Below are 17,271 nucleotides of genomic sequence, written 5' to 3'. Positions count from 1 at the left end.
TAGAATCTACAAAGAACTTAAATAAATTTACAAGAAAAAATCAAACAACCCCATCAAAAAGTGGGAGAAGGATATGAACAAACACTTCTCAAAAGAAGACATTTATGCAGCCAACAGACACATGAAAAAATGCTCATCATCACTGGCCATCGGAGAAAGGCAAATCAAAACCTCAATGAGATACCATTTCACACCAGTTAGAATGGCGATCATTAAAAAGTCAGGAAACAACAGGTGCTGGAGAGGATGTGGAGAAATAGGAACACTTTTACACTGCTGGTGGGACTGTAAACTAGCTCAACCATTGTGGAAGTCGGTGTGGCGATTCCTCAAGGATCTAGAACTAGAAATACCATTTGACCCAGCCATCCCATTACTGGGTATATACCCAAAGGATTATAAATCATGCTGCTATAAAGACACATGCACACATATGTTTATTGTGGCACTATTCACAATAGCAAAGACTTGGAACCAACCCAAATGTCCATCAATGATAGACTGAATTAAGAAAACGTGGCACATATACACCATGGGATACTATGCAGCTGTAAAAGAGGATGAGTTCATGTCCTTTGTAGGGACATGGATGAAGCTGGAAACCATCATTCTGAACAAACTATCGCAAGGACAGAAAACCAAACACTACATGTTCTCACTCATAGGTGGGAATTGAACAATGAGAACACTTGGACACAGGGTGGGGAACATCACACACCGGGGCCTGTCGCGGGGTGGGGGGTATAGGGGAGGGATAGCATTAGGGGAAATACCTAATGTAAATGAGGAGTTAATGGGTGCAGCACACCAACATGGCACATGTATACATATGTAACAAACCTGCATGTTGTGCACATGTACCCTAGAACTTAAAGTATAATAATTTAAAAAAAAATCTTAAAAAAAAAAGAGGCCGGTCACAGTGGCTCAGGCCTGTAATCCCAGCACTTTGGGATGCGGAGGCAGGCGGATCACGAGGTCAGGAGATCGAGACCATCCAGGCTAACACGGTGAAACCCCGTCTCTACTAAAAATACCAAAAAAAAAAAAAAAAAAAAAAATTAGCCGGGCGTAGTGGCGGGCGCCTGTAGTCCCAGCTACTCAGGAGGCTGAGGCAGGAGAATGGCGTGAACCCAGGAGGAGGAGCTTGCAGTGAGCAGATCGCGCCACTGCACTCCAGCCTGGGTGACTGAGTGAGACCCCGTCTCTGACAAACAAACAAAAAAAAATCAGAAATTAACGTCTTGGGTCACGTGTTTACTTCTTATGTGACAGGCAACAGAAAGAGAGTAAGACACCTGAGTGTGCTTTGTACTGAGGAGTGGTATTAAGAACTTGGAAACTGACCGTTGGAGGTGCTCAGGAGCTGAACTTGAGGCCTCCTATATGTAAGGCACACGTTCTATCACTGAACATCTCCTCAAGAGGTATTTGTGTCGTCCTCCAACTACTATTGCAGTATATGAAAGCAATAAAAATATGGAAATAAAAAATAATTTAAAAATTAAAAAGGTGGCCGGGCACAGTAGCTCATGCTTGTAATCGCAGCAGTTTGGAAGGTGGAGGCTGGCAGATCATTTAAGGTCAGAAGTTCGATGCCACCCGAGTCAACATGGTGAAACCCTGTCTCTACTAAAAATACATAAATTAGCCGGGCATGATGGCACGTGCCTGTAATCCTAGCTGCTCAGAGGTTGAGGCAGGAGAATCTCTTGAACCTGGCAGGTGGAGGCTGCAGTGAGCGGAGATGGCGCCACTGCACTCCAGCCTGGGGGACAGAGTGAGACTCTGTCTCAAAAAACAAAAAACAAAAACCAAAAAACACTAAAAAGGTATTTCTCTAATCTAAAGATGTAAAAAATTAAATAAAATGTAAAATAAAGGAATATCTCATTATATTCTGTGGTCTCCATTCCTATGTTCATTGTTTTAGCACTAAATGTTGGGTGTAGAAGCAGGATTTGTGACCATTTTAAGTTAGAAGACCCCCAGCTGTGGGGGATATTAAAATTTTGGCAAATAAAGCTTGAAATGGAACACAGAATACTGGAAACTTGCATTAGAAAACTGACCAGCTTTTTCCTGAATAAAACACTTCTGCTATTGCTGTTTGCTCCACAGGAATGGTAAGAGCAAAACTTTGATTAGAAAACCCCAGGTGAGAATAAAATCCACATGCAACTTGTTATCATTTCCAAGGGGTTCTTGATTGTATTACAGCATGAAGGCAACTGAGGAGGTTCATGGAGTAGTCCAGAATAATGTTCAAGACATGAAATAAATAGCAGATTCAAGGATGGAGAAAAACTTTGAAATTTTGAAGGCACGTTCATAGGTAGCTAGACACAGGATTCGAAGACTTACTGGATTTATACAGCAAGCCAGAAAGTGGGGAATCCATAAAAGAGAGCCTCAACAAACAGGAGGAAAAAAAGCAGAATAGAGAGGCTTATTGTTCTTTGAAGGAATGGACAAGATATTAGGAGGAGGAGGTGAGTTTGTTTGGGAACGTGTTGAACTTACCATATTCTTCCGTAGGATCCTGCCCATTGATGAAACACAGTGAACTCAGCCCAGTGTTCTGATCTGAATACGTGGAGGTGGGAGTGAGTAGAAGGCGCCAATAGAGTGTGAGTACAATGAGAACTCAAAGTGTCCTTTGAGATATGAGATCAGGAACTTATTTACTGATAGTTGTGCAAAGTGAAAAAATGAAATTCTTCCTAGATTATTTTCAACCCTGGAATTCACACTGGTTATCACCATGGCCTTGAAACTGTCTTTTTTTGTTTGTTTGTTTGTTTGTTTTTTGAGACAGAGTCTCGCTCTGTCGCCCGGGCTGGAGTGCAGTGGCGCAATCTCGGCTCACTGCAAGCTCGGCCACCCGGGTTCACGCCATTCTCCTGCCTCAGCCTCTCCGAGTAGCTGGGACTACAGGCGCCCGCCATCACGCCCGGCTAATTTTTTGTATTTTTTAGTAGAGACGGGGTTTCACCGTGGTCTCGGTCTCCTGACCTCGTGATCCACCCGCCTCGGCCTCCCAAAGTGCTGGGATTACAAGCGTGAGCCACCGCGCCCGGCCGGCCTTGAAACTTTCACAAAAGACCCAGAAAGTCTCATTTCCTGGCTAGTTTCCCAGTAGGTGTTATCTTTTCTCATTCATCTTCATTCTCATCCTCCGTGTTTATGACTTTACCTATATTGGTAAGTATATCACTGAGCCCCTTTCAAAGTTGGGAACACCTTATGGTTTGGCAGAATTTCTCTCTGTTGGCTCATAGGGATAGTGGAATAGGTAAGAGGAAACATAATGGCAGGTTTCACTGAAATTGGGTATTTAAGTGTCACCCACAAAACTCTACAAGCTCTGGTGTGTGTGTGTGTGTGTGTGTGTGAGCGTGAAAGTGCTGGGAAGATGTGAGGAAAATTATCTAGGCTGTTTTGGCCCGGCGCGGTGGCTCACGCCTGTAATCCCAACACTCTGGGAGGCCGAGGCGGGCGCATCACGAGGTCAGGAGATCGAGACCATCCTGGCTAACACGGTGAAACCCCGTCTCTACTTAAAAAAAAATACAAAAAATTAGCCGGGGGTGGTGGCGGGCTCCTGTAGTCCCAGCTACGCCTCAGGCTGAGGCAGGAGAATGGCATGAACCCGGGACGCGGGCTTGCAGTGATCCGAGATTGCGCCACTGCACTCCAACTTGGACGACAGAGTGAGACTCCGTCTCAAAAAAAAAAAAAAAGAAAATGAAAACTTCACATCATATTCAATCATGAATAGTGATTCAAAAAATATTAATAAATACAATATTACCAGAGAGGGAAGGAACAGAGTCAACGATTAGAACACAAAAATGATTCAGCAATAGAAATATATATTTTTTGCAATTATGTTTTCTATATTAGAATATAAAATTGGGGGAAAAAAACACAGCCGTGTATTTATACTATACACCTTTACTCCACGTCAAAGCACGTCATAATGCTTCTTAAATGTTGCTAAAGAATCTCTTGTGGTTCCTGTTAAACTGCTGCTTCCGGTTCAGTACATCTGAGGTGAAGCTGAGATTTCGCTCTTCTTAACAAGCTCTCCGGTACCACCAACTCTTGTGTTGATCAAGAGTCTGAAAAATATCCTTACGATAGAGGGCGCACCTGTCTTAGGTAAAATTACTTCTGTAACGTCATCTAAGGGAAGTCAAATTATCCGGCAAGAGTGAAGACAGAACAAAACTGGAAATCAATCCGTGAAGTTTGAGATCTTCAGCAGAGCATGCTTCCCAATGGAGCTATTTCGGCGGAAGTGTGACGCCTCTACATTCATTGATGAAAATAACTTTCTCAATTTCCCAGTTTGGAAGGCTCTGTGTTTCTCAGGGCTCAGCCTGCAATGGATCATGGCTAAACAAGGACCAGAAAAGAAATAAAGGAAATCGGCCAGGCGCGGTGGCTCACGCCTGTAATCCCAGCACTTTGGGAGGCCGAGGCGGGCGGATCACGAGGTCAGGAGATCGCGACCATCCTGGCTAACACGGTGAAACCCCGTCTCTACTAAAAAATACAAAAAATTAGCCGGGCGTGGTGGCGGGTGCCTGTAGTCCAGAAGAATGGCGTAAACCCGGGAGGTGGAGCTTGCAGTGAGTCAAGATCGTGTCGCCCAGTGGGGCGACAGAGCGAGACTCCATCTCAAAAAATAATAATAATAATAAAGGAAATTGAGAGCTTACGTTTTTCTTTTATTAAATATTTCTACATTTATCTTTTATTTCCTACTTTTTAAATAATAATACTCCAAAGGTTATTGAGCTCATCAATTTGGCGACGCCATTTAAGTTTTGGAATCCGGAGCCGTCTTTGTCTTCCAGCTCCATCTTTTCCACCTTTTGCTTAGGCAGCCCCCCTGAGTCGTGTCAAGGCTGAGGAGTAGAGATGGAACAGCACTAATATTAATGGCAAAACCGTTGTGAAATAGGGTTACTTTCTGTTTAAGCAAGGAAAATAAGGCAATGGGAAAAAAAAACAAACAAAGGAAATGGAGGTGCCGGGGATTGAACCCGGGGCCTCGTGCATGCTAAGCACGCGCTCTACCACTGAGCTACACCCCCTTACTTAAACTGTTCTCTCGAGAGTATATTCAAGACAGAACCTGACCATTTTGCTAGGTTTCAGAACAGTTAGTTGTAACATGCCAAGGTTTTGGGTCCCTCTTTGCTGACAGCTGAGCAAACCGCATTCTACACAGAAGGCCTCTATTGATGGCCCTGGGATTTTTCTCCTCGTCAGTCCGGAGTCACTTTCCGGGAACCACTAGAAGAACCAGGAATGAAACATTTTCTCCCGTGTCTTGACTCTCTCCTTTCTTTCTCCGCTGCTTTAAAGGGCTGCCAGAAAGCCACAAAGTACCAAGCGAGGCGTTTAGAGACCATATTAGATGCAGGTGGCGAGGGAAGACAGGTAGACAAACGCAGACCGGTTAGTGTCGGTGCAGCCACTGCTTTGGACCCGAGCCTCCGTCGCGCCGGCGGCCGGGGTGCTGAGCCCAGCGAGGCGCGGACTGGGGAGCGAGCAAGAGGAGCACGCGCCAAATTGCGCCCCCTCTCGGGCAGAATCCGCTCCCGGTCCGGTCCCGATTCGGCAGAAAAAGATACGAGGGCGGTATACAATCAACACGCGCATGAGCGATTCATCAAGCCCTCCGTGCGCCGGGTCTGGCTCACCAACCTCATCCTCTGAGCTCTGGGCCTCTGCCTCCCAGCCCAAGGAACCCAGAGGGTCTCAGCTAACACTGGGAGAGTAGCTTAAATGGGCAGAAAGACAAGATAAGGGGATGTGGTGAATAATAGAATTATCCAATCGTATTATCAGCCCATCTGAGATTAAAGAGACGTCAATCATACTTGAATACTTTATTTTTAAAAAAAAGTTTGCAGAGAGTCGCATACAAGAAGAATAAAGTGGGTTTTTTCCATAAAAAATGTGGATTCAGGAGCACTACCGGAAATAATCAAGGAACGGGGAAGAGTGTGGTGAGAGTTTGGGTCCGGTATACCTCTCTCTCCGCACCACTTTCTTTTGTAGTACCTGTGAAACATTCATGAAAACGGACCACAGAAGAAAACTTCAGTAAGTTCCAAAGTATAGAAATAACACAAATATCATTCTCTGACCATCATGCAATAAAACTAGGAATTGATAAAATAAAAAATAAAAGTCACTTCCACCGGAAAATTTTAAAGCATGCTATAATACAACTCGAGTCAAGAAGGAAATACAAATTTTAATTACATGATTTCTTGAAAAGGACAAAAGTGCAAATGTGACATATAATCTGTGAGATAGAGCTAAAGAATTTATCAGAAGGAAATTTATTTCCTCACATACATCGATAACAACAAAAAATAACAAACCAATCAAACACAGCTCAAGATGCTACTAAATGAACAACAAAATAAGCCAAAAGAATGAGGAAGGAAGGGTTATAGGGACAAATTCAGAGAATGAGTTAGAAACAAAGTAGAACTAATAAAGATACAAAAAAGCTGGATATTTGAAAGTCAGCAAAATAGACAAACCTCTAGCCAACAAAGAGAAAATAAGTGCAAATACACAAAATTAGAACTGGAGGAAATAATCATCAACACAGAAGACCTTTTTTGAAATCATCAGAGATAACATAACACAACTAGCAAATAACTGGCAAACTTAGTGGATTTTGTAGATAAATGTAGCATACTCAAACTAACCCTTGTAGAGACAGAAAGTCTAAAGAGACCAGTTAAGAAAAATAGTTTAACAGGCATACTCAATAAAAAGGGCACCAAGCTCAAATACTTTCATAAAGAAATTCTACCAAACTGTCAAATATCAAAAAATCATGATGCTATTTAAATTATTCAAAGCATAGAAACTAGCATTTTATAAAGTTAGTATAACATCAATCACAAACATTTCAGTTTACACTAAAAATGAAAACTACAGGTCAATTTCATATATGAAATATACGAAATGTAATGCCTAAATCTTAAATAAAATTAATAGCAAACAGAATCCAATAGCACATTTAAAACAATAATACAGGATGTCCAAGTGGGGTTTATTCCAGGAATGTAAAGATCACTCATTATTAGTAAAGATATTAATATAATCCATTGTAATTGGCACTGGAAGTCATTATGTTAAATAAAGTAAGCGAGAAACAGAAAGACAATTTTCGCATCTTTTCAGTCATATGTGGGAGTTTAAAAAGTTGATCTCATGGAGGTAGAGAGTAGAATCATAGATACCAGGGTCAGGGAAGGGTGTGTGCATTGGAGCTGTGTACAAAGAGAGGTTGGTCAATGGGTACAAACATACAATTAGATACAAGGTATAGGTTCTTTTTTTTTTGAGTTGGAGTCTGACTCTCTTGCCCAGGCTGGAGTGCAGTGGTACCATCCCAGCTCACTGCAACCTCTGCCTCCCAGGTTCAAGTGATTCTCCTGCCTCAGCCTCCGGAGTAGCTGGGATTAGAGGTGCCTAGCCACCACAGCCAGCCTCTAATGTTGATAGTAGAGTAGGGTGACTATAGTTAGCAACAATGTACTCTATATTTCAAAGTAGCTAGAAGACAGAACCTGAACCAACACAAAGAAATGATAAATACTCAAAGCGATGGATACCCCAAATACCCTGACTTTACTCGTAATAAATGAAATACATACTAAATTAGATTGGATAGCATACTTTGTTGTCAAGGTTGCCGAGAAATTAGTCTTTTCATAGAGTACTGGTGGGAATGGAAAATGGTATAATTCCAAGGGCAGAAAATTTGCAGTATCTAGAAAAAAGGTATAATTATTTACCCTTTAACCCACAAATTCCACTTCTGCAAAGCTTTCCCTAATATATACTATCAAAATAAAAATGGTTCTCACGCCTGTAATCCCAGCACTTTGGGAGGCCGAGGCGGGTGGATCATGAGGTCAGGAGATTGAGACCATCCTGGCTAACACGATGAAACCCCGTCTCTACTAAAAATAGAAAAAATTAGCCGGACCTGGTGGCTATTTGGGAGGCTGAAGCAGGAGAATCGCTTGAACCTGGGAGCTGGAGGTTGCAGTGAGCCAAGATCACTCCTCTGCACTCTAGCTTGGGAGACAGAGCGAGACTCCATCTCAAAAAAAAAAGAAGGAAACAATTCAAAAGTCTGACAAAAGCGTCAATTTGAGAAAACTATGGCACATCAATATAATGTCACTGTAAAAAGGAATACGAAATGATCAGCTTCAATCTCCCTTTCCCCTATGAAGAAGGGCATATATGCATCTGAACTTCACTGGGACACTGGGTAATCACTCTCCTACAATTACCCCATGCTTATGTATGTTAAATAAATGTTGTGTGTCTTTTTCTTTTATTAATCTGCCTTTGTCACTTCATTTTCAGCAAATTTCAGTGGGCAGAGAAGAAGCTTTTCCTCCATCCCTACATAGTTAATACTCTATCTTGAGCATGGCACACAGAGAATACTGAGGTGCTAATAGCTCTTACTGCAGTATGTGAGGCAGTGGCTTCAAAACAAGAAATACAAGCCAAGAGGATTTCAGACTACTGCACTCCATCCACTGAGTGTTCAGCATCTAGAACATTTCTTCCACAAAGAGAAACATGCAATTGTTCCCACCTCTAGCTCCAGAGTCGTAGCTCAGAAATTTTTCCTATAGAAACAGGTGAGTAAGCCAGGCACGATGGCTCATCCCTGTAATCCCAGCACTTTGGGAGGCCAAGGGGGGCGGATCACCTGAGATCAGGAGTTTGAGACCAGCCTGGCCAACATGGTGAAAACCCATCTCTACTAAAAATACAAAAAAAAAAAAAAAAGCTGGGCATGCTGGTGTGCGCCTCTAATCCCAGCTACTGTGAAGGCTGAGGCAGGAGAATCGCTTGAACCCAGGAGGTGGAGTTTGCAGTGAGCTGAGATTGCGCCACTACACCCCAGCCTGGGTGACAGAGCAAGATTCCATCTCAAAAAAAAAAAAAAAAAAAAAAAAGTAAGTGAACCAAAAAGTAGATAGCTTCCAATCCTTTCCCAAAATAACTGATTTAATTTGTAACAGAATAGAGAAGTTGAAAGCTAAGGGCATTCTCAAGAATGGTGGGGATTTTGATGAAACGTAATTGGGGGGAAATTTGTGAATCTAAGAAAGATAGATCTTAAACTGTATTCTGGCTATTATGCAGCAGAGAATCAGGAAATAAGACAGTTAGGAGGAACCCTTCTGGGGTCAGGACAAATATCAAATACTTACATCAGAAACTATTCCATTTAAGGAGCTATATTTTGATTGGATTTGTTCATAGAGGAATTTATACCTCAGGGCATTATTGAAAACAATACAACAACTGGTCAGCAATAAGGTGTGGTCAGAAAAAGGGTGAAAAAGAACATTGCCAGCACCACTGTCATCCCAGGGTGACTGGGGGGCATACCCAAAACTGCATCACCACGAAGAGTAATATCAGAGTGTTAGCACTCTTGGGACTGAAATATCCAGGGTTATACAATATTCCCTGTTAATAAAATGAAGGACAATAATCACATGATCATCTCAATTGACATAGAGAAAAGATTCAACAAAATTCAACACACTTTTATGAAAAAAGCACTCAGCAAACTAGGAATAGAATGAAACTACCTCAACTTAATAAAAGCCATACATGAAAAGCCCACAGGTAATATATTCAGTGGCCTTAAGCTTTTCCTCTAAGATCTAGAACAAGGCAAGGATGCTTACTCTCACCACTACTGTTCAACATAGCACCAGAAGTCCTACTTAGAGCAATTAGACAAGAAAAAGAGCCCCAGTGCGGTGGCTACCGCCTGTAATTCCAGCACTTTGGGGGGCCGAGAGGGTGCATTGCTTGAGCCTAGGTGTTCAAGACCAGCCTAGGCAACATGGTGAAACCCCATCACCATAAAAAACTACAAAAACTAGCCGGGCATGATGGCACGCACCTGTAATCCCAGTTACTTCGGAGGCTGAAGCAGGTTCACTTGAACCCGGGAGGCAGAGGTTGCAGTGAGCCGAGATCACACTATTGCACTCCAGCATGGGTGACAGAGCCAGATCCCTTCTTGAAACAAAAGAGAAGGAAGAAAAGAAGGAAAAAAAGAAACAAAAGTCATCCAAATTGGAAAAGAAAACTAAAATTATCCGTTTACAGATGACATGATCTTATATGTGGAAACCCTGAAGACCTTCCCACACACAAAAAAAAACTGTTACAACTAATAAACAACTTTAGAAAAGTAGCAGGGTATAAAATGAACACACAAAAATCAGTTGCATTTCTACAAACTACAATGACCAACCTGAAAAGAAAATTAAGAAAACAATCCCATTTACTATAGCACCAAAAAGAATAAAATATTTAGGCATAAACTGAACCAAGGAGGTCAAAGACTTGTACAGGAAAAACTACAAAACATTGCTAAAAGAAATGAGGGAAGATACAAATAAATGGAAAGGCATCCTGTGCTTCTGGAGTGGAAGACTTTAATACTGTGAATACGTACATATTATCCAATGTGATCTACAGATTCAATGGATTTCTTATCAAAAACTCAATGGCATGTTTTGCAGAAATAGGAAAAAATAGGAAAAAACCATCCTAAGACTCATATGGAATCTCCAGGGAACCCGAATAGCCAAAACAATCTTGAAAAAGAAGAACAAAGTTGTAGAACTCATTCTTCCTGATTTTGAACCATACTACAAAGCAATGTTAATTAAGATGGTTGTAGGGGCCAGGCTCGGTGGCTCATGCCTGTAATATCAGCACTTTGGGAGGCCAAGGCGGGTGGATCACGAGGTCAGAAGTTCTAGGCCAGCCTGGCCAGCATAGTAAAACCCTGTCTCTACTAAAAATACAAAAGATTAGTCGGGCATGGCAGCATGCGCCTGTAGTCCCAGCTACTTGGGAGGCTGAGGCAGGAGAATTGCTTGAACATGGCAGGCAGAGGTTGCAGTGAGCCAAGATCACGCCACTGCACTCCAGCCTGGGTGACAGAGCAAGACTCCGTCTCAGAAAAAAAAAAAGATGGTTGTATTACTGACATAAAAACAGGTATATAGACTTATGGAACAGAGAGCCCAGAAAAAAATACTTGCATATATGGAAGAATAATTTTGACAATGATGCCAAGACTACACAATGGAGAAAGAACAGATCCTTCAATAAACAGTATTGGAAAAAGTGGATATCTACATGCAAAAGAATGAATTGGACCTTATCTTTATACATATACAAAAAATTAATTCAAAATGGGTTAAAGACCTAAACATAAGACCAAAAACTATACAACTCCTCGAAGAAAACATGGAAGAAAAGCTTCAGGACATTGGATTTGACAGTGATTTCTTGGAGAGGCCACCAAGAACACAGACAACAAAAGCAAAAATAGACAAATGGGACTACACCAAACTTAAAAACTTACACACATCAAAGGAAACAGTCAAAAAAGTGAAAACACAACCTATAGAACAGGAGGAAAATGTTTGCAACTGATAAAAGGTTAATATCCAGCGTATATAAAGAACTTCTACAACTCAACAACAACAAAAAACAAATAACCTGATTTTAAAATGGGCAACAGACTTTAATAAACATTTCTTGAAATAAGATATACAAATAGCCAATAAGCATATGAAAAAATGCTCAACATTACTAATCATTAGAGAAATACAAATCAAAATCATAATGAAATGCAATCTCACATCTGTTAGGATGGCCCTATGAAAAGAATATAAAAATAACAAGTGCTGGAGAGGATATGCAGAAATTGGAAATGTGTGCACTGTTGGCGGGGATGTAAAATGGTGCAGCCATTATGAAAAACAGTGTAGAGTTCATGGCCTATATACGCATATATACATGCATATATACAGGTTATAGGTTTTCATCCACAGTTACTGGTTCATAACTTCCATCTCCCTTGTTACAGTCTTTTGTTATAATGTTGTGTGTGTTAGGCCTCAGGGGCAGGCCTCAAGGAGCAGAATCTGCCTCCTGACTTCCTTTCACGCCCCAAGGCAGAACTCTAATATTACCCCATCTTTTTCATTATGGGTCTTAAGACCCTCCCCTGGGAGGGTCCAGCCTCATACCTTCGAGGAAGGAATGCTTCCATAAAAACCCAAGAAGACTGGGTTCGAAGGCCTCCAGATAGCTGAACCCATGGAGGTTGCTGGAGGGTGGCATGCCCAGGGAGGGCATGGAAACTCCATACCCCTTCCACCATACCTTGCCCTACCAGTCTATTCATCTGTCCTTTATAATGTCCTTTATAATAAACTGGTAAATGTAAATGTTTCCCTGAGTTCTGTGAGCCACTCCAGCAAATTAACTTAACCCAAAAAGGAGGTTGTAGGAACCCCAACTTGAAACCAGTCAGTCAGGAAGTCCCAGAGACCCAGACTTGCAACTGGTATCTGAGGCTATAGGGGGAAGTCTTGGGGACTGAGCCCCCAACCTGCAGGAACTGACATTACCTTCAGGTAGACAGTGTCAGAACTGAATTGGAGGACACCTAGCTGGTGTCTGCTGCTTGATGTGTGGGGGAAAAACCTTCACACATTTGGCCACAGTAGTCTTCTATGTTGATGATTATTGTGGTGTGAGACTAGAGGAAAATGGTTGGTGAGAGTTTTCCCAACACAGGGTTTCTTCATAAAATTAAAATTACGATTCCCATATAATCCAGCAATCCTACTTCTGGGGGGGTTTCAAAAGAATTCAAAAGCATTCAAAGTGGGATCCTAAAGAGATATCTGTAGCACTATTCACACTAGCCAAGAGGTAAAAGCAAAACAAATGTCAATTGACAGATGAATGGATATACAAAATGTGGTATATACATACAATGGAATATTATGTAGCCTTAAAAAAGGAGGAAATACTACAATAATAGATAAATCTTGAGGACATTATGGTAAGTGAAGTAAGCCAGTCACAAAAGAACAGACACTGTATGATTCCACTAATATGAAGTATCTAAAGTAGACACAATTATAGAAACAGAAGGTAGAAAGGTGGTTGCCAAGGACTGGCTGGAAGGGAGAGGAGAATTAGTGTTCGTTGGGCATAGAGTTTCAGTGTTGAAAGATGAAAGTGTTCCAGAGATCTGTTGCATAACAATGTGAATATACTTAATACTACTAGACTGTACACTTAAAAATGGTTAAGATGATAAATTAATGTTATGTGTTTTACTTTGATTTAAAACAATTTAAATACATTCAGATAAATAAAAATGAGTTCAGTCAGGCGTGGTGGCTCACACCTGTAATCCTAGCAGTTTGGGAGGCCAAGGCAGGCGGATCACTTGAGGCCAGGAGTTGGAGACCAGCCTAGCCAACATAGCAAAACCCTGTCTGTACAAGAAAATATAAAAAATTAGCTGGGTGTGGTGGCACATGTCTGTAATCCCAGCTACTGGGGAGGCTGAGACATGAGAATCGTTTGAACCTGGGAAGGTGAGGTTGCAGTGAGCTGAGAATGTGCCACTGCACTCCAGCCTGGGTGACAAAGTGAGACTAGGTCTCAAAAAAAAAAAAAAGAGTGCACAACAGCACAACATATCAAAATGTACTGGGTACAGCTAAAACAGTGCTAAGAAGTAAATTTATAGCTGGAAATGTTTAAGTTAGGAAAGACAAAAGATCTCAAATCAATAGCCCTTACATTGTAAGACACTGGAAAAAGATGAGCAAATTAAAGCTAAAGCAAGAGGAAGGAAAGAAATAAAGATTAGAGTGGAGCCGGGCGCGGTGGCTCACACCTGTAATCCCAGCACTTTGGGAGGCTGAGGCGGGTGGATCACGAGGTCAGGAGATCGAGACCACGGTGAAACCCCGTCTCTACTAAAAATACAAAAAAATTAGCCGGGCGTGGTGGCGGGTGCCTGTAGTCCCAGCTACTCAGAGAGGCTGAGGCAGGAGAATGGCGTGAACCCAGGAGGCGGAGCTTGCAGTGAGCTGAGATTGCGCCACTGCACTCCAGCCTGGGTGACAGAGCAAGACTCCGTCTCAAAAAAAAAAAAAAAAGATTAGAGTGGAAACTAATGAAATAGAAAAACAATAAATAAATAAAATAAACTATTTATTTCTTAAAAAGGTAAACAAAATTGGCAGCCCTAAACTAGATTGACCAAGATAAGGGAGAGATGGTTCAAGTTACTAAAATCAGAGCTGAAATGGAAACATTACTGTGGGGCATGGTGGCTCACACCTGTAATCCCAGCACTTTTGGAGACCGAGGTATGTGGATCATGAGGTCAGGAGTTTGAGACCAGCCTGGCCAACATGGTGAAACCCCATCTCTACTAGAAATACAAAAATTAGCTGGGCGTGGTGGCACCCACCTGTAGTCCCAACTACTGGGGAAGCTGAGGCAGAAGAATCACTTGAACCCGGGAGTCGGAGGTTGCAGTGAGCTGAGATTGTGCCACTGCACTCCAGCCTGGGGAACAGAGTGAGACTCCATCTCAAAAAAAAAAAAAAAAAAAAAAAAAAAAGAAATTCCCTGTTAGAAGAGAATAAAATAGAGTGAAAACAAGATGGCCGAATAGGAACAGCTCTGGTCTGCAGTTCCCAGCATGATCGCCACAGAAGATGGGTGATTTCTGCATTTCCAACTGGGGTAACTGGTTCATCTCACTGGGACTGGTTGGACAGTGGGTACAGCCCATGGAGGGTGAGCTGAAGCAGGGTGGGGCATCGCCTCACCTGGGAAATGCAAGGGTCAGGGGATTTCCCTTTCCTAGCCAAGGAAAGCCGTGAAAGACTGTACCTGGAAAATCGGGACACTCCTGCCCTAATACTGCACTTTTCCAACGGTCTTAGCAAATGGCACACCAGGAGATTATACCACGAGCCTGGCTCAGAGGGTCCTATGCCCACGGAGCCTTGCTCACTGCTAGTGCAGCAGTCTGATATCAAACAGCATGGTGGCAGCCTGGCTGGGGGAGGGGGTCCACGATTGCTGAGGCTTGAGTAGGTAAACAAAGTGGCCGGGAAGCTCATACTGGGTGGAGCCCACCACAGCTCAAGGAGGCCTGCCTGCCTTTGTAGACTCCACCTCTGGGGGCAGGGCATAGCTGAACAAAAGGCAGCAGAAACTTCTGCAGACTTAAACGTCCCTGTCTGACAGCTCTGAAGAGAGCAGTGGTTCTCCCAACATGGAGTTTGAGCTCTGAGAACAGACAGGCTGCCTCCTCAAGTGGGTCCCTGAGCCCTGTGTAGCCTAACTGGGAGACACCTCCCAGTAGGGGCTGACTGACATCTCATACAGCCATGTGCCCCTCTGAGACAAAGCTTCCAGAGGAAGGATCAGGCAGCAATATTTGCTGTTCTGCAATATCTGCTGTTCTGCAGCCTCCGCTGGTGATACTCAGGCCAACAGGGTCTGGAGTGGACCTCTAGCAAACTCCAACAGACCTGCAGCTGAGGGACCTGGCTACTAGAAGGAAAACTAACAAACAGAAAGGAATAGCATCAACATCAACAAAAAGGACATCCACACTAAAACACCATCTGTAGGTCACCATCATCAAAGACCAAAGGTAGATAAAACCACAAAGATGGAGAGAAACTAGAGCAGAAAAGCTGAAAATTCTAAAAACCAGAGCGCCTCTTATCCTCCAAAGGATTGCAGCTCCTCAGCAACAGAAAAAAGCTGGACAGAGAATGACTTTGACGAATTGATAGAAGTAGGCTTCAGAAGGTCAGTAATAGCAACCTTCTCCAAGCTAAAGGAGGCTGTTTGAACCCATCATAAGGAAGCTAAAAACCTTGAAAAAAGATTAGACAAATGGCTAACTAGAATAAACAGTGTGGAGAAGACCTCAAAGGACCCGATGGAGCTGAAAACCATGGCACAAGAACTAAGTGATGCATGTACAAGCTTCAGTAGCCGATTCAGTGAAGTGGAAGAAAGGGTATCAGTGATTGAAGATCAAATTAATGAAATGAAGCGAGAAGAGAATTTAGAGAAAAAAGGGTAAAAATAGGCCAGGCATGGTGGCTCACACCTGTAATTATCCAGCACTTTGGGAGGCCAAGGTGGGGGGATCACGAGGTCAGGAGATCGAGACCATCCTGGCTAGCACAGTGAAACCCCGTCTCTACTAAAAATACAAAACATTAGCTGGGCATGGTGGCGGGCGCCTGTAGTCCCAGCTACTCGGGAGGCCGAGGCAGGAGAATGGCATGAACCTGGGAGGCGGAGTTTGCAGTGAGCCAAGATCGCACTCCAGCCTGGGTGACACAGCAAGACTCCGTCTCAAAAAATAAATAAATAAAAGAAAAAAGGGTAAAAAGAAACAAACAAAGCCTCCAACAAATATGGGACTATGTGAAAAGACCAAATCTACGTCTGATTGGTGTACCTGACACTGACGGAGAGAATGGAACCAAGTTGGAAAACACTCTTCAGGATATTATCCAGGAGAACTTCCCCAACCTAGTAAGGCAGGCAAACATTCAAATTCAGGAAATACAGAGAACACCACAAAGATACTCCTCGAGAAGAACAATCCCAAGACACATAATTGTCAGATTCACCAAGGTTGAAATGAAGGAAAAAATATTAAGGGCAGCCAGAGACAAAGGTCCCGTGACCCACAAAGGGAAACCCATCAGACTAATGGCTGATCTCTCGGCAGAAACTCTACAAACCAGAAGAGAGTGGGGGCCAATATTCAACATTCTTAAAGAAAAGAATTTTCAACCTAGAATTTCATATTCAGCCAAACTAGGCTTCATAAGTGAAGGAGAAATAAAATCCTTTACAGCAAGCAAATGCTGAGAGATTTTGTCACCACCAGGCCTGCCTTACAAGAGCTCCTGAAGGAAACACTAAACATGGAAAGGAACAACTGGTACGAGCCACTGCAAAAACATGCCAAATTGTAAAGACCATCGATGCTAGGAAGAAACTGCATCAACTAATGGGCAAAATAACCAGCTAACATCATGACAGGGTCAAATTCACACATAACAATGTTAACCTTAAATGTAAATGGGCTAAATGCCCCAATTAAAAGACACAGACTGGCAAATTGGATAGAGTCAAGACCCATCAAGTATGCTGTATTCAGGAGACCCATCTCACATGCAGAGACGCACATGGCTCAAAATAAAGGGATGGAGGAAGATCTACCAAGCAAATGTAAAGCAAAAAAAAGCAGGTGTTGCAATCCTAGTCTCTGATAAAACAGACTTTAAACCAACA

The 17,271-nt window shown here is 42.6% G+C and overlaps 1 non-coding gene across 1 annotated transcript; it reads right to left on the bottom strand.

Moving 5' to 3' along the window:
* Positions 1-5,033: 5,033 nt before the first annotated feature.
* Positions 5,034-5,105, bottom strand: TRNAA-AGC (transfer RNA alanine (anticodon AGC)). The gene has a single exon. It is a non-coding gene; the product is annotated as a tRNA-Ala (tRNA).
* Positions 5,106-17,271: the final 12,166 nt, after the last annotated feature.

This window comes from Symphalangus syndactylus, chromosome 23 (assembly GCF_028878055.3).
Source record: "Symphalangus syndactylus isolate Jambi chromosome 23, NHGRI_mSymSyn1-v2.1_pri, whole genome shotgun sequence".
In the NCBI taxonomy this organism is placed as follows: domain Eukaryota; kingdom Metazoa; phylum Chordata; class Mammalia; order Primates; family Hylobatidae; genus Symphalangus; species Symphalangus syndactylus.
Note: the sequence above shows the minus strand (reverse complement) of the source record. Positions and strands in the feature narration are given on the sequence as shown.